General features: G+C 34.1%; 1 protein-coding gene across 16 annotated transcripts in view; it reads left to right on the top strand.

Annotated features, from left to right (window-relative positions):
• The window catches only part of PTPRD (protein tyrosine phosphatase receptor type D), a 2,332,625-nt gene that overhangs the window by 273,014 nt on the left and 2,034,676 nt on the right, over positions 1–24,935 (top strand). For all 16 annotated transcript variants that reach the window (XM_058431780.1, XM_058431782.1, XM_058431784.1 and 13 more), the window contains exon 2: positions 6,386–6,440. The gene's annotated coding sequence lies outside the window, so the exon portion shown is untranslated. The remainder of the gene's footprint in view (positions 1–6,385; positions 6,441–24,935) is intronic.

Genomic DNA, 24,935 nt, shown 5'->3' on the forward strand with positions numbered 1-24,935 from the left:
TAAAGACAGGAATGAGAAAGGAAGAGTAGAGAAGACAACTGGGTGCGTGGTGGAGATCTGGGCTGATGAGGGTGAAATTTCAGGGAGCTAGGAGGGGAGGTGTGCCTTGTAGTAAGGACAGAAGAGATAATTTTTATTTTTTTTTCCCATGGTCTAGCATGTGGCCACCTGAAAGATAAAAGTATTTAAACATTTGGTTTATTGTAATGACATCATAATTATTCAGCTCATAAAACTATAATTCTTTATTGCAAGATTTCTAACAAATTGATAATTAGACAGATGGATAGATCTAAGATTACTCAGAGCTATGACACTCGCTGTAAGGCCTATGACAAACCGCACGTTCTGTGAAATTACATTACCTCTTGCTTTCAGACCCACACCTGTGCAAACTTTTCTACCCATTCACTTCAGTAAATGTAACACAAGGACAGTAAAACAAGATATCCTCTCTCATTACCAGATCAGTTTACAGGCATGGGAAAAAGATACTGTCAAATATTGTCTACAATCGAATCTGAGGTCACTGACCTTAGAATGGAAAAAGATAATGCCTCATCATGAATGTTTAAAAATCTACCTAGGCAAACACACTTTATATTTTCTGGAATTCTAATATCACTTGCAGTTTAGAATAAAACCATAATCTTATGAAACTACAGCCCATGAATAGTTTTTTGATATTAAATTATTAAATTACTGTATCATATATTCTTTTTTATTTTATTTTATTTTATTTTATTATTATTATACTTTAAGTTTTAGGGTACATGTGCACAATGTGCAGGTTTGTTACATATGTATACATGTGCCATGTTGGTGTGCTGCACCCATTAACTCGTCGTTTAGCATTAGGTATATCTCCTAATGCTATTCCTCCCCCCTCCCCCCACCCCACAACAGTACCTGGAGTGTGATGTTCCCGTTCCTGTGTCCATGTGTTCTCATTGTTCAATTCCCACCTATGAGTGAGAACATGCTGTGTTTGGTTTTTTGTCCTTGCGATAGTTATTCTTATATAATTTTTCAGTCTTTATTTTGTCCTCCTCATACTTTATGTGTCAATTTTCAATTCCTAAACATTCTGAACCTTCTAGTTGATTGATTCATTCATTAAGGCATTTAAAACATGAATGGAAGCCTCAAAATGAACGAGGTGTCATGTTCATTCCTGGACATAACAAGGTCAATAAGACATATATTTTGCTTTCAAGGAACACAGGTTCTTGTTTTGGATGACATTAAGAGCTAGGGAATATGTTTTGCTTCTAATTCTTTTCATAGACTTCTACCAATTTTTACATGGAAACATTTACTTAAGCATTTTGAGCTTAGAATCCTATTAATTTCAAATACTATCACTGGTTGTACTGTTTTAAATTGTGTTTCAATATAATTGCTTAAATTCCATATATTTTCTGTGTTGTCATATATGAAAGAGGTTAAATGATTGATATTGGTTATTAGAGAAATGCAAATCAAAACCACAATGAGATACCATCTCACACCAGTTAGAATGGTGATCATTAAAATTTCAGGAAACAACAGATGCCGGAGACGATGTGGAGAAATAGGAATGCTTTTACACTGTTGGTGGGAGTGTAAATTAGTTGAACCATGTGGAAGACATGTGGCAATTGCTCAAGGATCTAGAACCAGAAATACCATTTGACCCAGCAATCCCATTACTGGGATTATACCCAAAGGATTACAAATCATTCTACTATAAAGACATGTGCACATGTATGTGTTTTGTGACACTGTTCACAGTAGCAAAGACTTGGAACCAACACAAATGTCCATCAATGATAGACTGGATAAAGAAAATGTGGCACATATACACCATGGAATACTGTGTAGCCAGAAAAAAGATGAGTTCATGTCCTTTGTAGGTACATGGATGAAGCTGGAAACCATCATTCTCAGCAAACTAACACAAGAACAGAAAACCAAACACCACATGTTCTCATAAGTGGGAGTAGAACAATGAGAACAAATGGGCAGAGAGAAAGGAACATCACACACTGGGGCATGTGGGGGTGGGGAGCTAGGGGAGGGGTAGCATTAGGAGAAATATCTAATGTAGATGACAAGTTGATGGGTGCAGCAAACCACCATGGCACGTGTATACCTATGTAACAAACCTGCCTTATATCCCAGAACTTAAAGTATCATAAAAAAATTTTAAAAAAGAAGAAAAGTTCACTATAAATTTATGAAAATATATTTCCACTTGTAAATTGAGGTTGTCTGAAATATTATTTAAAATTTATCATTTTGTTATTTTTGAATTTGCCCAGCAAATATTTATTGACCACTTGCAATGAATCAGATGCAATGGTGGGTGATTGGAATTCATCAGCATACCAAAAAGATAAGTCGTTTTTAGCCTTAGTCTTCACCAAGTTTCTGTTCTATGAAAGGGGAGAAAGGATGTAATGCTCAGAAACATAAATTTACATTATTATAGTATAATAGGAGATTTACATGATTTCATATTTATAATAGCATCTAAAATGAATAACATAAATATGAGACAACAGAGAAAGCATGGCCTGAGAAAATTATTTATTTGATTCTGATTGGTTTGCTTTTTAAAAAAGTGTATAACTCCAGTAACAGACAAACAGAGAACCAAATCATGAGTGAACTCTCATTCACAATTGCTACAAAGTGAATCAAATACCTAGGAATCCACCTTACCAGGGATGTGATGGACCAAGGAGGACTACAAACCACTGCTCAATGAAATAAAAGAGGACACAAACAAATGGAAGAACATTCCATGCTCATGGATAGGAAGAATCGATATCGTGAAAATGGCCGTACTGCCCAAGGTAATTTATAGATTCAATGCCATCCCCATCAAGTTACCAATGACTTTCTTCACAGAATTGGAAAAAAACTACTTTAAAGTTCATATGGAACCAAAAAAGAGCCTGTGTTGCCAAGACAATCCTAAGAAAAAGAACAAAGCCGGAGGCATCACCCTACCTGACTTCAAACTATACTACAAGGCTACAGTAACCAAAACAGCATGGTACTGGTACCAAAACAGAGATATAGACCAATGGAACAGAACAGAGGCCTCAGAAATAATACCACACATCTACAACCATCTGATCTTTGACAAACCTGACAAAAACAAGAAATGGAGAAAGGATTCCCTATTCAATAAATGGTGCTGGGAAAACTGGCTAGCCATATGTAGAAAGCTGAAACTGGATCCCTTCCTTACACCTTATACAAACATTAATTCAAGATGGATTAAAGACTTAAATGTAAGACCTAAAACCATAAAAACCCTAGAAGGAAACCTAGGCAATACCATTCAGGACATAGGCACGGGCAAGGACTTCATGACTAAAACGCCAAAAGCAATGGCAGTAAAAGCCAAAATAGACAAATGGGATCTAATTAAACTAAAGAGCTTTTGCACGGCAAAAGAAACTACCATCAGAGTGAACAGACAACCTACAGAATGGGAGAAAATTTTTGCAATCCACCCATCTGACAAAGAGCTAATATCCGGAATCTACAATGAACTCAAACAAATTTACAAGAAAAAAAAAACCGTCAAAAAGTGGGCAAAGGATGTGAACAGACACTTCTCGAAAGAAGACATTTATGCAGCCAGCAGATACCTGAAAATAATGCTCATCATCACTGGTCATCAGAGAAATGCAAATCAAAACCACAGTGAGATAGCATCTCAGGCCAGTTAGAATGGCAATCACTAAAAAGTCAGGAAACAACAGATGCTGGAGATGATGTGGAGAAATAGGAACACTTTTTCACTGTTGGTGGGACTGTAAATTAGTTCAGTCATGTGGAAGACAGCGTGGCAATTCCTCAGGGACATAGAACAAGAAATACCATTTGACCCAGCCATCCCATTACTAGGTATATACCCAAAGGATTATAAATCATGCTACTATAAAGACACATGCACACATGTGTATACTGCGGCACTATTCACAATAGCAAAGACTTGGAGCCAACACAAATGTCCATCAATGATAGACTGGATTAAGAAAATATGGCACATATACACCATGGAATACTATGCAGCCATAAAAAAGGATAAGTTCATGTTCTTTGCAGGGACATGGATGAAACTGGAAACCGTCATTCTCAGCAAACTAACACAGGAACAGAAAACCAAACACCACATATTCTCACTCATAGGTGGGAACTGAACAAGGAGATCACTTGGACACCGGGTGGGGAACATCACACACCAGGGCCTGTCGGGGGGCCAGGGGCTGGGGGAGGGATAGCATTAGGAGAAATACCTAATGTAAATGATGAATTGATGGGTGCAGCAAACCAACATGGCACATGTATACCTATGTATCAAACCTGCACGTTGTGCACATGTACCCTAGAACTTAAAGTATTACCAAAAAAAAAGTATGTAACAAACAAGAGGTATGGAGGTAAGGCTATTTAAGTGGAGAAGATACTTTATATTTAAACAGTCATTGTCCCTTTTCAGAAATCCAACCTTTTTAATTTGTTCATTCAAAACATTTATTTAATCTCTGGATGGACATATGCTGGGAAGTAGATATATAGAGGAAGAAAACACACAAGCACATTATTTATCTTAATGGAATTTATAGTCCAAGGGATTGCTTAACTTATTTTGCTTTAGGCTCTGAATGGCTTATATTCATTCAATAGTTAGACAGGTATATGCTGGAATTTATTACATATAAAACACCACATGGAATAGAAGGTGCTGAAAATTAAGAATAATAAAATAATATACTCTAAGTAAGTGTATTTATACATTTGAGGACAATACTTTGACTCTTTATTTTCAGATTAATTCAAATAATTTATCATGAAATATCTATCCTGTTGTGTTTTCTAGTGTATAATTAGTTGTTATATAATTTTTTCTATTGCTACAAAGATTCAGTAACAATCATCATTCTTTACAATGTTGATGCCTTTGTCATATCTGAATTAAGGCATGTTTTATCCTAAATGTATAGAAATGTAAAAAAGCAGGCAATAGTATTGAAGTTTTTAGAGCTGTTAGAATGCTTATTTACAAACATGTTAAATTTCTTCTATATTCTACTTGATTAAAAATGCTTACTATAATCGCAAATAAACAAAGTAAACAAGTGAAGAGAACTTGTTACCTATAAGTGACACAGGCCAACATCAAGGGCACGCTCATGATGTGGACAGGAGTCTATAAGATCTGATGATCTTCCAGTGAAATGCAAGTGAAGTCCATACTAATTAGCTTATGAATCAGACTGATACTGAAGTTTATTTGGGCCAAAAAGACTACCTACTGTCAAGCAATCAAGTGCTATCCGTTTAATTGCAATTTATTCCAAGAACCACAATTTATTGATCCTAGCATACACTTAAGCCACAGCAGTATCATTATTTGACTTTATTTTAACAGCTTCAAAAGGTTAGAAAGCTAGGAACCACTGTGAAAGATACCATTAAAAAGTTGAGTTGCTAAGATTGCTTAACACTCTATGCTGAGTAATATTAACAATACATATGGAATTACATAAAAGGAGAGGGAAAAAAGAATTAATATTACTTAGGAACTCAATATGAGCTGGTGCTTTCTATATCAAATATTCTTTAATAATAACAAAACATACAAATGAAAAGAAGACCAATATTGCTATTTGCATTTTACAGATAAGCAGCAGTTTAGAGAGGTTTTGTAAATTGCCCAGAACTATAATGTTAAAACCGTCTATCAGATACTAAAGCCATGTTTCATTTCTTACATGATTTCTTGCATAATTTTTGCATACTGACCATTCTACAATACTGTGGCCATCTTGACACCTGCTTAACAATATTAAAAGGATGAAGACATAACTCATCCATATGAATTTTGCACCCAATATTATCTTTAAAACACAAAACATTAATGTCTGATCACTCTAATTTGTTTGGTATATTATCTTTTATGAGCCACACTTTTTTTCTTTATTCAGTCATTAAAGTTGTATAATTTCACTTTATAATTTTCAGCTAATTAGACAATGTACTCAGCACAATTCTTGGGGCTTCAAAGACTATTTTTCTTTAGGTAATATTCAGTGACTATAGTGGCCTAGAATTTGGCATATCTTGTATGTACTTTCTGAGTAAGCCTTAGTAACTGATTAACTATCACAATTTTTCATGAATCTGCTGTTAACCATGGACTAGATTTATACCAAAAGTTGGAGGTCCTAGATTTTCTCTTTGTTATTATTCAGAGCAACTCTGCTTTTAATGCTTTCAGTTTTTGTACTTTCATACAGTTTTATTCACATAATGAAGAAACCAATACTTTAAAAAATTAATGTAAAATAATGGAGCTAGCCCAATGTCCTCATTTTTGCAGGTGAAGAAATGAAGAATCAAAGAAGTAAAGGACCTGTCTCAAAGTCACACAACTAGTAAGTAATATCTGTGAACTAGAAATAGACAATAAGAAACTGAATTCTATCCATTGCATAATAATGGCTTCTCATTTCGGAAATAATATTTAAAACATGAAACCATGTTGTTATCCCTGCTTAGATCACATATGGTCAGCGCACTAATGGTGTGCCACCTGGATTTAGTCTTGCTACATACTTTGGAGAAATCTTCAAAGTGAATTATGGAATCTTCCGACAGTATTGCTCATGAGATGTTGGCATCCATTTGAGGACTTTCTACGTCCTAGATTCTTAATGTGAATCATCTAATTTAATCCTCACAAAAATATTGTAAGAAAAATGGTTTTATTTCTGTTGTAGAAAGAAATTAAGGCTCTAGGATGGTTGGTAGTTTATCCAAATATGTAGGGCTATTTAATATCTGAGCTAGTTTTTAATTCTCAATATTTCTGACTTTGAAGATGTTCACCTTTGGCATCATACAATTTTGTACTTAAACCAAAAAAAAAAAAAAAAAAGCAGAGACTAATACAAACAGTATATTATCTCACACTGGAGTGATATAGCCAGCTGTGTGATGCAGTGCATAGTTCAAGGTGCTAAGAGAAAACTAAATCGTGAAAGATCCACTTGGGTTGACCCTGTATATGCTGTAAAGATTGATATGCTTTTGCTATTGACTCCCAGCTAGCAATTCTTTGAAAACTGGTTGCTATGACAACATTACATATAATGATATTTGTAAACATGGGGAAAAACATTGATAACAAATGTACATAACCATATCACAGGTAGACATTGAGAACTTTTCCAGATAATGTGGAATGAGCATTTAGAAGACAGAGGCTACTTTAGCTCTTGTAGTATGAAATAATTATTGATAAAAGTAATTGGCATTTTTTTCTGGATGAGATGTACATATGTGGAGTTAAAATCATTTTCTTTAGAGAGGAGAGTATGAACAGAAACCTGAGGGTGGAAATAAATAGGGATGTATTGTCAATATGGTGTATGCTAAATCAAAGAATATAGTTATGAAGAATAAGGTGTTATTTCAGAAGGTTGGAGTGGGATTTGTTGATGGAAGCTTTTGAAGCTCAATTTTCAAAATTATATTTTTACTTTATAAACAATAAGGAGACATTGAAGGTGGTGTTTTGTTATTATTGTTGTTTGTTGGTTCTAATCCGTACATTGCTATCATCAGAGCAATGTGGGGAGTGAAAAAATAATGAGACCAAGGTTTCCTGTTAATCTCTTAAAGATAACAGGACTTCTCTCCACGCCATTAGCTGTGATCACCCAGGTTTCTATAGCAACTTTGAGGAGGATCCAATATCCATTTTCCTCCCAAATGCCCTTTTCTTCATAAATATTGGTAGAATGACACATTCCCTTTCTATCTTGCCGATCCATCTTGAAAATCCCTGTCAAATAAGGGAGAGAATAGATATCATGATAGCTTTTTATTATCCTGGGATCTTATTTCTTCCAAGATAAGAAGTCTTTCAGAGTGAAAGTGCTTTTTGTGCTTTGAAGATTCCTGTTTACCTTAAATTTGCACTTCAGATGAAGGGAAGGAAAAGTAAGGGATGCTTACTTTTCTCTTGAAGAGCAAAACAAACAGGAAGAAATGTTATTCTAGAGCGTTTTGATTGTGTAACAAAAGAACAACAATGAAAAAGCCTTTATGCAAATTAAGAATGATTTAGTTCCTAAAATGTTAACTGCGTGGTTGTAACACTTAGAGAAGAAAGTGGTCAGAAAGTTTTCTGCCCTAATGTTAGGTGACCAATATCAACTTCTCTCCTAATGAGGATTCCTTTTTAATCTTCAGGACTCTCCTCATTTTACAAACCTTCTTCCAGGACTTATATGTATCCACTAATAAAGCTGAACAATACCACCTCGATACTCTATTGCTTATTATCTATGATCTTGCAAGTAATGACAGCTGAACTGTCAACAATTTACTTTGTTCTTGCTCAGTTGAATTTACATCCATGAACTTTCTTCTGTGTTGGAATTTTTTTCTGTCTACATTGTATTTATGACCCCAGGTCCTCTTTAGCAATGTACTTATTTAATTTATATTCATTTATCCTATAAGCTATGTATCTGCTAAGCTTATCCATTCTATATTCAATCTCCCCTCTGCTTTCTTAGAGAAAATTTTTTTTCTCCTGTTCCAAACATGGGCTATCTCTCTCAAAAGCAATACCTTTGCCATTAGAGTTCTTTTTGCTAAGTCAATACATATTAACAGTTTTGAGCTTCTAAGAAAGCAGCACTTTGATATGGGAGCTATTCATGTAAATTCTATATATAAGGTTTGACATTTCCTTTAGCCAGGTATTTGCAACAAAAAAGATGAGTACAGTTTCGGGTGGGAAAGAGAGATAACACTACACCTTTATCTATAGATGTGATAAAAGTCAAAATAGGCCAACCTTGTGGGGTTTTGGTATGAACACTGAATACCCACAGTATGTGCTTGGCACACAAAAATTTATTTGTTGAAATGCACTATTGGCTTGTAACTGACAGCTCTTTTGTCAGTTTCATTTGTCTGTGTGTGGAAGGACTATCGGTTGAAAGTTATATTGTTATGGATAGAAATCCAGCATTAAATTCCAGGCAACTGTCTCAAGAAATCAGTCCTCTGCTTGCTAGAATGTTACTCATTAGCCAAAAAGGTGAGACTGTGCAGGCACTGAGCTATAGCACTTACTATACATGACTCCTGGTAGCCAATTGTGCTGAGAACTGGCAATTAACATGGTTTCTCAGCAGTTTCCTTACATAACTTTGATACTGCTAGCAAGACCCAGTGGTATTCCGTATATAATCTTTTTATGCATTTTCATTTGGTCTTTCGACTCAAAATAGAATGAAGCTCATATGATAGGAATAAACTTACTTCATGACTCTTTAATACCTGATATGGAGAAATGAATGAAAAAGTTTGCGTTTTTCCCAACAAGATAAATTTAAAAAAATTTAATACTAGGAAAGTTTTAAGAAAATGCAATTGCTGAAAACATATTTTAACATAAAAGATATAATATGGGAAACAGCTTGGCAAGGAGATCGAAAGCATGGATTCTGAAAAAAATGTAGTATGGGTAAAATTGTGGGTTCCACCATTTGCTATTTGTATAATCTTGAAGAAGTTTTCAAATGTTTCTGAGCCTCAGTTCCTGCACCTGTAAAAACGTCTACCTCAAAGACTGGCTCTAAGTGTTAAATGAGTTAATGCATGCAAAGTTCCTGACACATAAGTATAAATAAGATTTAGTTTTTAGTATTACAAAAGAGTTTTATGACTTGAGCATTATTTTAATTATATATAAAACTGTTGTTTTTTTTAAATTTCCAAATTGCAAAGGAAAAAAATGCATGAGTGAATATACAAAATATTGTTTTGTATTAAAGTTTGTTAGAGCACAACCTCCATATGTTAAAATGTTATGCATTTCTTTAGGACCTATTAAACTATACTATCTCTGTTTTGTTCACATAAATTTCCTATTCAGATGCATGAAAAGTGGAGAGATAGATATGATTCTTTGAAACTATATCTAAATCCACTTGGTATAAATCATTAGGAAGAGCAAAGTGTGCTATGTTGAATAGCGTATCTGTATCTTGTATCTACATATATGTGTATACTCACCCTTTAACATTTTATTTGGAATTTATTATAAAATGTGTACATATATAATAATGAGGGGGAAAATTCTGTTTTATAAATGGTGTTTGCAAAAGTGATTTAAAATAATTTAATACAATATTTTCCACACATTTAATAAACCACAATTGGGCCACTCGATTTTAGGAATATAAAGTTGAAAATGAAAGTTTTTGTTTGTTTTTTTTAGAAATTAAGTAAGCAAGGTTGTGTAGATGCCAATATTTGATGAAGTTGCTGCAGTCGCAAACCAACTCACCTAGTCTAGTTTGTCAGATGGCTCCTTGACTATGACCTTGAATGGATACTCTCCATTCAGAATTTCCTGGGCTATTTATTTCTTCATTGCACATCTGGAACCATTTCATCTCTGTCTATAGAGAATGACTTTAGTCCCTAAATCCAACTTCCAAAGCTCCAGTTTTCCTTCACAGTCTAGTTCTAGTAGTATTTTCCAGATTTCATTACTGGTCTAATACTCTATTCCCTGTGTCTCCTTAGTATTTTGTTTTAGATATAGCTCTTTATAGTTCCTGCCTATGTTACTTGCCAATTTTTTTGTCTCCCCCCCTCAATTTTTTTTCACTCATTCTTTTTATCTTCAACCTTTCAACCATCTAGGACAGACATAAATATTATCTAGACCCAATATTCTTGGCTACTGGAGCACCCATGCTTGCTAATCCTGGCTCTTTTCCTATTATTTTTTATTTGTGACTGAATTCTGGCAAATGCAAAATAGGCTAAATTATGTGAACCATTTTCTGGCCCACAAAAACTCCCACCCGTAATCCTCGTGCTTGTTTCCTTCCGGTAGTCACTTTGGGAGCCACACAAAACTGGTATTCTCCTTCTGCTTACTAATTCTCTTCCATCCAAATTCTGAGATTCAGTCTTGGCTTTCACTTATTTTAGTTTTCACATTTATTAATTAGAAGTATACCATATGAACAAAGCTACTAGAAACATCTGTATGAAGTTTTTCTCTATGAACATAAGTTTTCAACTCCGTGGGGTAAATACCAAGGAGCACAATTGCTGGATGAGGTGGCAAAAATCTGTTTAGTTTTGTAAGAACCTGCCAAACCCTCTTCCAAACTGGATGTGCCATTTGCACTCCCACCAGCAATGAATGACGGTTCCTGTTGTTCCACATCCTTGACAGCATTTAGTGTTTTCAGTATTCTGGATTTTGGCCATTCTAATAAGTTTGTACTGATATCTCTATGTCGTTTTAAGTTACTTTTCCCTGATGACATGGTGAGCATCTTCTCACATGCTTGCTTGCCATGTGTATATATTGTTTGGTGAAGTGTCTGTTAATGTCTTTGGCCCATTTTTTAATTGTTTGTTTCTTATTGTTTAGTTTTTGTTGTTCTTTGTACATTTTAGATAACATTCCTTTGTCAGATATCTCTTTTACAAATATTTTCTCACAGTCAGTGGCTTGTCTTTTCATTCTCTTAACAGTGTCTTTTTCAGTCAGAATTTGTTATTTTAACTAATTCCAGTTTATCAATTATTTGTTTCATGGATCATGCCTTTGTTGTTCTATCTAATGTCATCATCAAACCCAAGATCATCTACATTTTCTTCTATATTATCTTGTAAGAGTTTCATAGTTTTGGCTTTTACACTTGGGTCTGTGATACGTTTTGAGTTAACTTTTTTAAGGATGAAAGATTTGTGAGTAGATTCATTTTTTCTTGTGTTTTTACATAATGATGTCTATTTGTACCAGGCACCATTTGTTGGAAAGGTGATCTTTTATCCATTGTTTTGCAGTTGTTTCTTTGTGAAAGAGCAGTTGACTATGTTTATGTGAGTCTGTTTCTAGGTGCTCTTTCAGTGCCATTGATCTTTTTATCTGTTATTTTGCTGGTACCACATAGTCTTGAGTACTGTGGCTTTATATTAAGTCTTGAGGTCAGGCAGTGTCAGTCCTGGACTTTGTTCTTTTCCTTCTATATTGGCTTGGCTATTCTGGGTTTTTGCTTCTACATATTAGCTTAACAATCAGTTTGTCAATATCCAAAATATAACTGGCTGGGGTTTTAATTGGTATTGCATTAAATATTTAGATTAATTTGGGAAGAACTGTTATGTTGACATTGAGTCTTCTTGTTCTTGAACATGGAATATTTATCCATTTACTTAGATTTTTAATTTCTTTCATCAGAGTTTCATAGTTTGTATCACGTATATCATGTACATATTTTGTTAGATTTATGCCAAAGTGTTTCATTTTCTTGGGCACTAATGTAAATAATATTGTATTTTTAGTTTCAAATTCCACTTGTTAATTGCTGGTGGTTAAGATAGTGATTGACTTATCACTGTCAATCAAAGCAAAAGTGACTTTTCTCTATTGACCTTGTGTGCTGATTCCTTGCTATAACGGCCAATTAGTTCCATGAGATTTTTGTTGTTGTTGTTGTTCTTTTGGATTTTCTACATAGGTGATCGTGTCATCCACAAGCAAAGACAGTTTTATTTCTTCCTTCTCAAACAATGTAAATTGATTTCCTTTTCCTGTAGTATTATGTATGATTTCCAGTATATTGTTTGAAATGAATAGTGAGAGAGAATATCGTTACTTTATTCCTGATCTTAGAAAGAAAGCTTCGAGCTTCTCACCAATGTGATGTTTTCAGTATGTTATATTTTTTGGCGGTGGGGGGTGGGGTAGATATTTTTTACCAAGTTGAGCAAGTTCCCTTCTATTCCTAGTTTACTGAGAGATTTTATCATGAGTGGAAGTTGGATTTTGTCAAATCCTTTTTCTGGATCTGTTGGTATTATTATGTTATTTTCTGATTTATTCTCTTAATGTGATAAAGAAAAGTCACCTTTTAATATTCAATATAACATATAGGTATATTTCCCTATTATCTTATAACCTTTTTTCAGAGTCTTGTTTGTTAACTAAGTTGAAGAATTATTTTCAGGCCTTCCCCTATCTTTAGTTTATACTTACTTTATGCACAATACTTAGCTTTAGCACCTGCTTGTTGATATCATAATATTTTATATACTAACCATATTCTTTCCACTATACATACTTGCCTGTTTAGAAATTTAGTATTTCATTTTTTATGTTAAGAAGAAAAATGAGGAAAACTTGGGTCAACTTTAATATTATTTCTGTAACATTTTGCAGAATGAGGGAAATTTTCTTCAACAACAGAAAGCATAAATGTTCTTGTATTTAATTTATTAGTTCAAATATTGAGAAGGTAGCAAGTCTCAGTCAAGTGCATAGATGCAGGAGCTAATTCCACAACAATCCTAGAGCCCTAGGTAGACAAAACCTAAAATGTACAGGAGAAGAAATAGGACTTTTCTAACAGCACTGTGCTTCTTTAGTTTTAGTAACATCTTTGCAAGCATCAGATAAAATCTTCATAGATACCCTGGTGTATGCCATGGAAATAGCAGACCTTAATTAACTGGGCTAAGTTTAAAATTCCTTGCTAAGGTTTTACTTTTTTTAAATGGAAGTAAATATTGTCTTTCTTCTAGCCTTTCCATATTCTCGAACCCCTCAAAAATGAAATTAGGAAACAGCAGAATCCACTTCTTCAGGGCAGCCAATTAAATGGCTGAGGGTATCTGTTTCTGTGTCGTTTTCAGAAACAATTGTATCATTAAATCGCTGAAATTGTAGCGTCAGCAGGAAATAGAGAAAATAGCCGCCAAAGGAAGACAAAAATATGAACGATACAGCTACTTTGATGTCTTCCTGCCCTCCTTTCCAGTGTCTAGTGCTGAACAAGCTATAAACAAAATGTGAAGGACCAAAGGCTCCTGTGGTTGTTCCTGGGTGACTTCAACCCCCCTTTCAGGGAGATCTGCTCACTGATTTTTCTGCTCCCACCTGACGCCTTAGGCAAACTGCACTAATTGGAGTCTCAGAACACAACTCTTACTTCCATGCCTCTGTTTCTCTCCACTTACTGTTCACTCACTGAATATCCTCACTTCGTATTTTATAGAAATCAATCACTTACTTATTCAGCAAATACCTATTGAAGTCCTACCTTGTGTCAGGCATGATTCAAGCTGTTAAAATACATCCGTGATCAAAGCAGATTAAAAAATCTATTTCTTCGAAGTGTTTACTTGAAGGCGGTAGCAACAAACATTATGTTATATACATAATAAATATGACAATTGTATGTTAAAGGGTGATCAGTAGAGCTTGGAAAGGGAAATCAAAAGTTAGGGGGCTGCATCGTTTAGTCAGGTGGTTAGAGATTCGGGACAAAGTGTTTTGCTTAAACTGTCCTGAGAGGCTCATGACATAGTGGTTAAAAGCACAGACTCTTTCACTGGACTGCAAGAGTTCGGAATGCAGCTCTGTTGTTTATTAATTGTGTGACCTTGAAAAACTTACTTTATTTTTTCAGGTCTCGGTTTTCTCATTCATAAAGTGAGGTTAGTATTAGTACCTACTGAGTTTTATTTTACATATAGGATTTAGAACATGGAGTGTAGGTAGTACACGTTATATGCTGCATGTAGTATGTCATACTAGGTGAATTCCCTCAATATTATTTTCTAAAAAGAGTGTACACTTCAATTTAGAGACATACGGGTTCGAAACTCAAAGATGTTTTTTTTTCTCTCCTCACTAATCTGAACCTCAGTGGTATGATCAGGGAAGTGAAGATAATTTCTACCGCTGAAAGCTGTTTTGAGGATTAGAAGAAAGTTCATTTATATATGGGTAGGAGATCCTTGCTGAATGTCATGACTCTTTGCTCTCCTCTTCGAAACCCTGTTGAAATTTTTCATAGTCTTCTTATATTATCTCAGCTGGTGAAACATTTTAAGACTCCTGACATCTCTCATGGTATTTATTGTATATTAACTTCTGCAATATTATAGTTTCTTCCTTCTAAGACATTATGGATGATTAGAAGCCATTGTTGATTTAATAGCAAATTTTCAAGGGAAAAAAAGAAACACTTTCACATGAAATGCATCCATCAGTATATGATGTGCCTTGATTTTAAAACAATTTAAATGTAAAATATAAATGCATTATAGAATCAAGGAAATGTGTTAGTTTCTGTTTACATGTCTTATTGCTGCTAGTGTGTGATTAACTACTCAGAAAAACTGTGATTCGGTATGTCCTTCTCCTTGCTTAAGCCCCTACCCTGAACACTGAAAGAACTCAGTAAATATTTCCTAGATGATTTAATGAATGACCACATAATTTATTGAACAAAATAACTTATTTAAATTTATACAAAAATGCCAACTGAAAGTGGTCATGAGTTTTTATCTAAGGGGTATTTTTTCATCTAAAATTGCATAAAAATAAGTAGGGACATAGTAAATTTTTAGATATCAATATGCATGACAAAATTTCAAACAGTTTATTTCCGATAGGTTGGGACTCTTTTTGGTGGCAAGTTATAAAAACTCAATTTGGACTAACAAGCAAAAGTGGGGAATTTCCTCTAAGCACACAGGATTCTAGAAGCATAGTGTATAATACAATACAAGAGCAGGAAAGCAGATGCAACTCTGACTGCTCCACTTTCAGCACCAAATTCTTTATTAACCATCTCTTACTATTTAACTAACCACTTCAAGACTAGATAAAAAACAAAAACAAAACCAAAACTGTGAATCAGGGAATTCAGACAGGGAATGGGGAAATGGTTTGCCTCTGCTCCACAGTGTCTGGGCTTTCAGATGGAAGGCTTAATTGCTGGCTTCTCTTCATTCTGCACTGACAGACTCCTTCAAGCTAGACAAGCTTCTGTTAATAGTCTTCTCAATGCCCTTTTAGCTTGCTCATACTGCAGGGTTCCAAAGCCATAGCCAGATGGTTTTGCTCCTCCAAACCATGCTGTTTTTATTGCAGTAGCACTCATCTTCCAAACCAGTATCTGCATTAGGCAGTATTTGGTGAGAAGCAGGATCATTATGATGATACAAACTATGGGATTTATTATAGGGCTTAGATCTTATGGAATTGTGAGAGTTGATGGAGTAGTTTACAGAAGGCATCTGCATCTGGTGTTGAGAGTGACATTGCTATAAAAGTCAGCTGAACGATTAGGAAGGAAGAATGATTGTGAAGTAGAGGAGAACAAGGACAAAATTGAAATCCACAAGGATGAACTGGGACCCATACAGATAAACTGGAATTCATGTATGTTTCTCACCACCACCAATATTGAGGGTATAGATGACCTGCAAGAGAAGTTGGCTAACTTGACCAGAGAGCCACACATGCACTTGATGCAAACTTGGAGAAGTATAAGAAGGAGAATCAAAGGAGCTTAAGGGGTTATATGGCTTTTTGCTGCCCTCTGCCTATATTAAGTCAGTAGTAGGCCAAGGATGCATGCAAGATGCTCCTGAGCCTAACAGCCCACATCCACCTTTGGAGAGTAAACATTACTACCACTTCTCTACTTACAAAATCATGTGCAAATTTCTCTTGTGGCCAAATCTTACTTCAAACAAACCATTTAGGGAATGAATTTATGGAAAATGTAGTTCCAGTTTAGTTAAGGTGACACAATAAAATATAGCACAAGCAGTATGCTTTAAGAAACTTTAAAATATTGATATCCTTTGATTATAAGCTTTGGAAGTTATAGAAACCAAATATGGAAAAAGGAACAAAAAATGTGTTGGGGGAAGATTGTAATAAACATAGAAGATTTCTACATTATCTTGTAATAACCCACAGTCAGGAATGCAAATCTGCCCAGGAATTGGTCTCTGTGAGAATTCACAACTTGCCTTTATTCTCTGTTCTTTGTTACTGCTTCTCTTTGTATATCTGTTTTATTATTTTTCCTCTAACACCAGACATGGTTCCTCTGTACACTCAATCCAGATGTTGGAATACAACATCATTAGCTGTTGGGATTTACAAAGTACAACCACACAGAGCAGAGTAAGGTCAATCTCATAGTCCCAGTTAAAATTTCTCAGAAAAGTATTTAAGTTTACTGTGACAGAGGGCAAGTTCTTGTTATGCAAATTGACAGTTACCTCCTCAGAAATGTGGATGAAATAAGAAAAGCACAATTTTCAGAAAAAAAAAGCACAGGAGTATAGTTCTATAGATGTCTACTACAGTCCAACTTTTATTCCTAATTCAGTGATTTTACATTTCAAATATCTATGAAGAGATTTTTCTGTATTATTTAAAATATAAAAAAATGTAGAAAATGTGAATCTTCAGTAGCAACTTAAGTAATTTTTTATACATGACAGACTATGTCATGTGCATCAAAATGGTTATGAAATTTTAAATGGTAGAAACGTATATAATATCACATTAAATAGAAAAAGCATACAAAATGGCATGTGTAGCATGAACTCAATAATGTGAAAGAATATCACTGTAGTAAGTCAGTAAAGTTGTTGTGTGCATGTTGCATGTTGTAAGATTATAGGTGTCATTATTTCACGCCTTCTATTTTTCCAACCTTTATATAAGAAAAGTAGACTTGTATCTCTTTAAAAACAGGAATTTGTATAAAATGGCTTAACCACAAGGCATTAAGCATGTGATGTACTGATTAAGTTGTTTCTAATCAAAAACCAAGAGAGACAGACAGACCATTTGATTACCCATCAGAAGTGCAAGTAGAAAAAATGTTCATGAACAGACTTCATGATTTTACATACTATCCAATGACATGACAAATAACCAGCTGAAAGCATACGATAACTTTTTCAATTTTATTTTAAAATAGTATTACTACTCTTAAATCAAATCCCTTAGAACATGCACATTAAAAAATACATTTTAATTCCCAATTCGCTTTCTTGAAATAAGTCATGTATTGCTCAAATGGCAAAGAGGGCAATGACAAATAAAACAAAATGTAACCCAGGCAAACAAAAAGCAACCAGTGTGCTTTGGATTTATTATCAAATGGTATAAATTCCACAATGATAAGTTAAGACCTTATCATTGAATATTTTGGAATATTAAAAAGAATATATGGGAAAGATGAAACCACAATTCATAGGCAACTCCCATATTCAACAGAAAAACCACTATAATTTCCAATGTATTCAGCTGGTGTTCCAAATTCATTATTTGGAAAATAGTAGTGAGATTAGTAAAATAAAGCTCAGTTACATCATCAAAAACAAGATTCTGACACTGAAGAGCTGATACAGTATACATTTTGCACAGTGTAGCCATATCTGGAGAAGGTAGAAACAATCTCAGGCCATGTTAACAAAGTTGCGAAAGAACCAGGCTAGTCAGAGATATTCCATCGAAATGACATTTTGTCGTATCAGAATTGGAAGTGAGCAAGATACCATAAAACCAAAAGGAATTACTTTCTGATTCTAAAGTTCCAATGAGTTGGACTTCTGTCTTCAAGTTTCCTCTATTTCTACCATTAATTAAGAAATTATTCTTTTGCTGCATAGAGATGAATTCATTCCCATCTGAAGGCCTGAACTTACGGAACGTATAATCAAGTATTTTCTCTAGGTGCCTGACATTCTTAAGGTTTACCTCCAGCAAGTCATTCAAAGTCTCAGGAAAACTCTTTACAATAGCTATGTTGAATCGATTTCTGGAAATAAAGTGACTTTGTTTCTCCATGTGTTTGTTTAAGTTGCTAACAAGTTCCTGTGGGCAAAGAGAAGTTTGTAGGGGTGTGCAATGCACATTTTAAAAAATGATTTCTATACTCTCAAATCTTGAAAAACCATAAAAAGCTGCTCTTACTTTTTAAGGCAAGAGCACCCCAGAAACTCCCCTACCAGTTTTACAGTCTCCTGTGCAAATGTGTTTTCAAGTACCAGGTGTAATTCAGTAGACATCATCATGAAAAATAAGAAAATAAAAAACTTAATCTGTGTCTCTGGGCTACTAAGAGTGTATTCCAGTATATTTAAATCACTGATAAAAAGAATGGCTTTCAAACTTCCTTAGGATTTCTAAATTTTTTCTGATCTGTGTAGGGCCAACTGAATCAAAGTTTTTTTGTTTGTTTAGTGATGTTTTGCTTTAAAGATAGAAGCTCATCTACAGGGGCAGGAAGCTTACAACAGGAAATATATAAGTCTTATCTCTTTATTTTATATCCCAACCTACAGACAGGAGAATTTTTGTAATAAAAACTCCAGAAACTGTAACCGCAATGTACAGTTGCAAGGACCCAAGTCTTGTTCTTTCAAACATGTATCAAAGAGTAGACCTGGGTTCTTTAGGAGCCCTGGAACTACCAGACAGCCCTAACAGGGGACCTTCTCAACAAGTTTGGCATTGGTTTGAGTTCTAGAAATTCTTCTCCTGACGTAAATGACTGGAAAATGAGTATTCACTTTTTTGTATTTTCTTCCTCAGGAGGTTTGGAAAGGGGAAAAAAATAGTTTCAAATAGTACTTCTTATAAATCTCCTGAGGTTTTACCACCGAAATGCATTTCTTTTCCTTCAAACTTGTCTAAGAAATGTTTTAATATATATTTAATTTATGCAAGAGCTCTAGATTTTGTTATGTTCCTCCAGGAAAGGGTTTCCAAACCCAATGATATAATATAGAATATTCTAGAGATTGGTGAAAAATTGGTAGTTATTTTTATTAAAACTTTCTGGTACATACACACGTGAGATCTGACAATAATTCCTTTAATTAGCAATTGTTGGGAAGTGATAGAGAATAGTATGTGAAAACACATGTATTTTATGATCAATTTATCTCAAATACTTACGTTAGCACAACAAATGATAAATGATCTGGTCGTTTCTATTAGATAAATCAACTGAATAAGTATTTTATTTAGGGGTCGTATTAGCTCTAAATAAAATTGATTGTCCTCTTTTTCATTTCCTGCTGAACTGCAAGATTTACAGAATAGTATGATATCATATATATATATGTATGTAGTGCACAAATGCACACACATATATATCTGTAATATATTTATATATGTAATGTACATGATATATGTGCATGTTTAATGTCTTCAGTGCCTAGTAATTGTCTAGTAGAGGATCAGTTAATTTATCATTCAAACAAATTAAACAACCACAAAAAAATTATAAGGTTATTTGAACATAGATTGTCAGGTGTGCAGATGTTTCCTATCAAAGTGTTCATTGAAGTTTTTGTTCTCATAGTTCTATTGTATTCCAAATAAATTTTAGGTTCAAAGAATGCACATTGCCTTAGAGAGCTTGTCCTATTGATATCTCATGATCATAAGTAGAAAATTGTCAAAGTACATTTTAAAAGTTAAAAAGCGAACCGGTATAGAGCCCCTTTTCCTATTTAGAAATAATATAATATACAGAAACACATAAATGTTTATATAAAATGGATGAAAGAGGCATTTTCTGAGAGTAGGATTTATGGATGCTTTTCTTCATGCTTCACATTTTCAAAAATGTGAAAGCAATAATTCTTGATATTTTCAAATATTATTTTCAAAATTAATATTCAATAAAACTAAAATGTGAAGCAATTTGAAAGTAAAAAATGGGTGTAAAAACAATTTATCTATAATGGACCAGAGATTTAACAACAACAACAACAAACAAATAAATATTCAACTTTTTGGCTTTGGCTCATTAGCATATTTCATAATTTCTAACTAATTTCTATTATTTTTCTGTCACAATGCTATGCTATGAGGTACTTTAAACTTTGTTTAGTTAATAAATCAATGTGTTCTCACAAAGAATATCAAAGTAATGGCTTAAAAATATAATACACATAGCCCTCTGGGTATAGTCAGATTACTAAAATGACCACGTCAGTGTAGAGGAACTCTTTTTTGGACATTAGCATTTTACCTGAATTATGTGGCAGCCTTTTATTAAAGAACACAAAAATTGCCCAGTCTAGCTGCTACCTTTTCTTATTTAAACTAAGATTTTTTTTGAAAATTGTCCAATCAAATATGGTAGATTGCTTTTTAGTTTTGTTTGGTTTTTAGCTTAGCAGAAGTGAATATATTTATATAAAAAAGAAAGTATATATCTACCTTACAGTTGATCAATGGATCAAAATCTAGGTTTGGACAAACATATCTTTTTAGATACTTGCTCAGATATATTTCTCAATGTGAACACAACGTGATCTGAAAGCAGTTTTTGTTTGTTGCATAAAAAAATTATTACTCTGGGGTGTAAATTTTATATTCACTTTTGTCAGTTAAACTAATGAAAGATTATCCTTATTGTTTTATAAAATTGTTACTATACATCTGTAGTTTATCCAAAATCAACTTTTAACCCAGGAAAAATTCTTCCTTTAGTCATTATTTTGAAAAATCAGGCATCAATTAACTAATTATGGAATATGATATGTATCTTACAGGTTAAACAAATTTAATCAGCTTGGAGTTTGGTTGTTTTGAAAGGTCTAGCTATTGTTTGGTGTGTTCAAACAATTAAATGTTTTTTAATGCCTCATGACTTCTCTCTTATTTCCTTATAATAAAGCTTTTAAAGTATCAAAAAAATCAGCAAACTAAAAATAAATCAGGGACATTGTTTAGCAGTTTGCAATTCCTCATTATTACTTTCTCTATCCTTGTAATTAAGAAGGTAAACTTAACTTACTTTATAAAGTTAGGTTTATAAATGTTTATAAAGACGGTAGGGTTAAAATTGCATGTAATATTAAAAATAGTTTGTAGTAGTGTGTATTTGCTCAGAATTCATCTTCCCCCCAAAACAAAAAGAGATATTGCCAGAATGGGGATTTAAGTGCTGCCTCAGTAGAACATTAACCTGTTTAAAATTGTCTACTGTATAACTATGCCTTGTATCTCAACATGTGGCCAGCATAACAACAGTATCAGCATTTCCTGGGTGCTTGTCAGGAAATCAGAGTCTTAGGCCCACCTCACACTTACTGAAACAGAATCTGCCTTTTAAGCAGACCCCGAAACTATTTGTTTGACCTGAAGCTTTGATAAACACTCTTCTAGAATATGCGTCTCCATTTTACACTGAGTAGTAGATTGGGGAGGAGGTGAAACCTAAAGCCACCTGGACCTGAGTACCAGCTTTAACACATACTAGGGAAATATCATGTTGTTTAACAATAACAACTTAAAAAATGTATTATGGGCCTCATTTAAATAAAGTATAGGAAAGTACTTTATATATTGATTAAGATGGTATGTGTGTTGGTAAAATTTGAAATTTTGATTTGCTTTGTTGACTTATACATTTGATTGTTAAATTAGTTCCAAAACTTTGAGAACATATAGAGATTTCTGATAGCAAATCTTATAGTAAGTGAGGTATCATTATTGATAGAGTATTTCAAAAGCTTGGAATAGAGGTTATGTTTTCAAAATCTAATAATGTTTATACAAAAAGACTGAGTGTTTCTTTGAAGGCGGGGTGACCAATAGGGTTACCCTAGATCACAGCAGATTCTATCAGAAAATGTGCTACATTTGGTGAAATGTAGGGATCTTGGAATGCATATGAAGCCATTGAAGGAGTGCCATCTGACTTCACAGTCGGATCAGCTCAGTCAACTCTGGAATCAGTGGAGGGACAGATGTCGCAGGCAACTACTCTGCATATCCTTTTAATAATATTGATACTAACAATATTAACCATCTACTTGTTGGCCAAGCAGAAAATATAACTTGTCTTTGAATTTCATTCTTGCTGTGAAGTCATACCGACTTATCATCAATTATTTCTGCATCAAAAATGAATAAAATTTCCTAAACTTTGTGTGTTAAAAATCTTTGTTCAAACTACTACCAAGGAGATATTATAAGGTATTATTAATATCTGCATTGATATTATTTGTCTAAAGGTTGGTCTAAGAGAAAGGGTGGACCATCAGAGTATCTAATAATTGGAATTTATTCTTATAAGGGGTTGCGTATTGATGAAGTCCATTTGTGAAAGCTATAGTCCCTCTCTTTAGAGAAGAGCCAATCAATCCTCAGTGTTCTCATACTTTATAATTACAGGAGAGTGGGATGACAGACATTATAATTTACAAAGGGTTTGCTTTACTTAAAGAAAGACATGAATCAATATAGCAACCCATTTTAAACGTTTCCAGGTTCTGCTAACTTAATTCAATGGAAGGCAATTATCCAATTTATTTTTAATTTCTCTTAAAAATTTTCACACGTGAATTCTGAGAATTTTTTTTCCTTAGAGAATAAGTGCTTTTCTATTCTGTCCCTCTATAGCTTGTCTTAAAATCATTTTTTGAGTAGCTGTTCTGATCACTTGTAAACTTGCAGGTTATCTCTTCTTTTTGATACAATGTGGAATAAATAATATACTTATTAATATATTATATCCCAATATTAAAAATCTCCAGACAGGAAAGTATGCATAAATCATCTTTCAACAGACAAAATTTAAGATTAGAACTAAATAGCAAACACATATTAAACTGATAACATTTATTATCAATATTAAGTTGCCAAATTCTGTCATTCAGTGGATTCTCCTTTCTCTCCACTGATGCCCCTCCATCTTTGCCCAGATGTAGAAAGAGTTGGAGTTACTTTGGGAGGCCGAGGCAGGAGGATCTCTTGAGCCCAGCAGTTTGAGACCAGTCTGAGAAACACAGTGAGACCTTGTCTCTAATAAATAAGTAAATAAATAAACAAAATTAGCCGGGCATAGTGGATTGTACCTGCAGTCCAAGCTACTATTTTGAGCCAGGGGTGATTGTGTGAGGAAAATCACCTCTGCATTCCAATGGAGTGAGACCCCATCTGAAAAAGAGGGGAGGGGAAGTGAAGGGGAGGGGAGGGAAGAGAAGGGGAGGGAAGAGAAGGGGAGGGGAGGGGAGGGGAGAGAAGGGGAGGGAAGGGGAGGGGAGAGAAGGGGAGGGAAGGGGAGAGAAGAGAAAGAAAGAAAGAGAAGGAAGGAGGGAAAGAAAGAAATAATAAAGAGAGAGAGAACTGATGTATATTTAGGTTTTAACTGAATAGTTAAAATGTTCATTTTTCCTCTTTAAATGTATTTTGAATAGATTGTTTAGAAGTAGAAGCAATGCTTTCTTCAATAGCTTGTTAGGTAAAATTATGAATCAAATTTGTTGTAATGCTATTTTTAATAGAATCTGTATCTTACCCACAGTTACTTTTATTCCTGAACATTCCCCTACATTAGAATTGGTTTTATTCAGACCACTACCCTAGGTAACACAGATCAACATCTTCCTTCCCGTTCCCAGATGAGGAGTCCCTCCCTGATGACATCTTGGCACTTGGATCTCTTCACCTTCCCCAAGTCCAAATGTGTTTATTTTAGTCCTTTAAAATGTACTATTTCGTGCTGTCTCTCTGCTAAGTGAACTCTCAGATACAAAAACCATTGGTACCAATGTGCAAATTGGTTGATGTGATAATTGCCATCTCCCCTCTTTTTGAATATATTTTTGCCTTTTAATTTATTTCTAAATATTTTAACCCAAAGAAACTTACCACAAATGGAAGTGAAAAGTATAATAGCAAACTTATATATTAAGTTTTGAGGGAGAAAATTGATTTGGCATTTCTTTATTAAAGCTCAATTGTAGATGCAAATATATAAGCTAGGTTTGAGTATCCTAAAATCACTGTATATTATAGGTTTGACATATTGTCCCAAGACAACAGAAATATCCTTAGTTCCTACGTGAAATAGGCAGATTTGGGGCTAGCCTGTAACCTCCTGACTCAGCCTGCAATTGTGTCTTCCTAACACAGCTTATTGTATGCTAGCTTTAGCTTGCATTTGTTGTTTTGTGGTTTCCTTCACTTTTATATTTTTATGCAGTTAAGATGTGCCAACACTGCACTATTCTATCATGCATAATCTTTTTTT

This window comes from Hylobates moloch, unplaced genomic scaffold, assembly GCF_009828535.3.
Source record: "Hylobates moloch isolate HMO894 unplaced genomic scaffold, HMol_V3 SCAFFOLD_19, whole genome shotgun sequence".
Classification (NCBI taxonomy): domain Eukaryota; kingdom Metazoa; phylum Chordata; class Mammalia; order Primates; family Hylobatidae; genus Hylobates; species Hylobates moloch.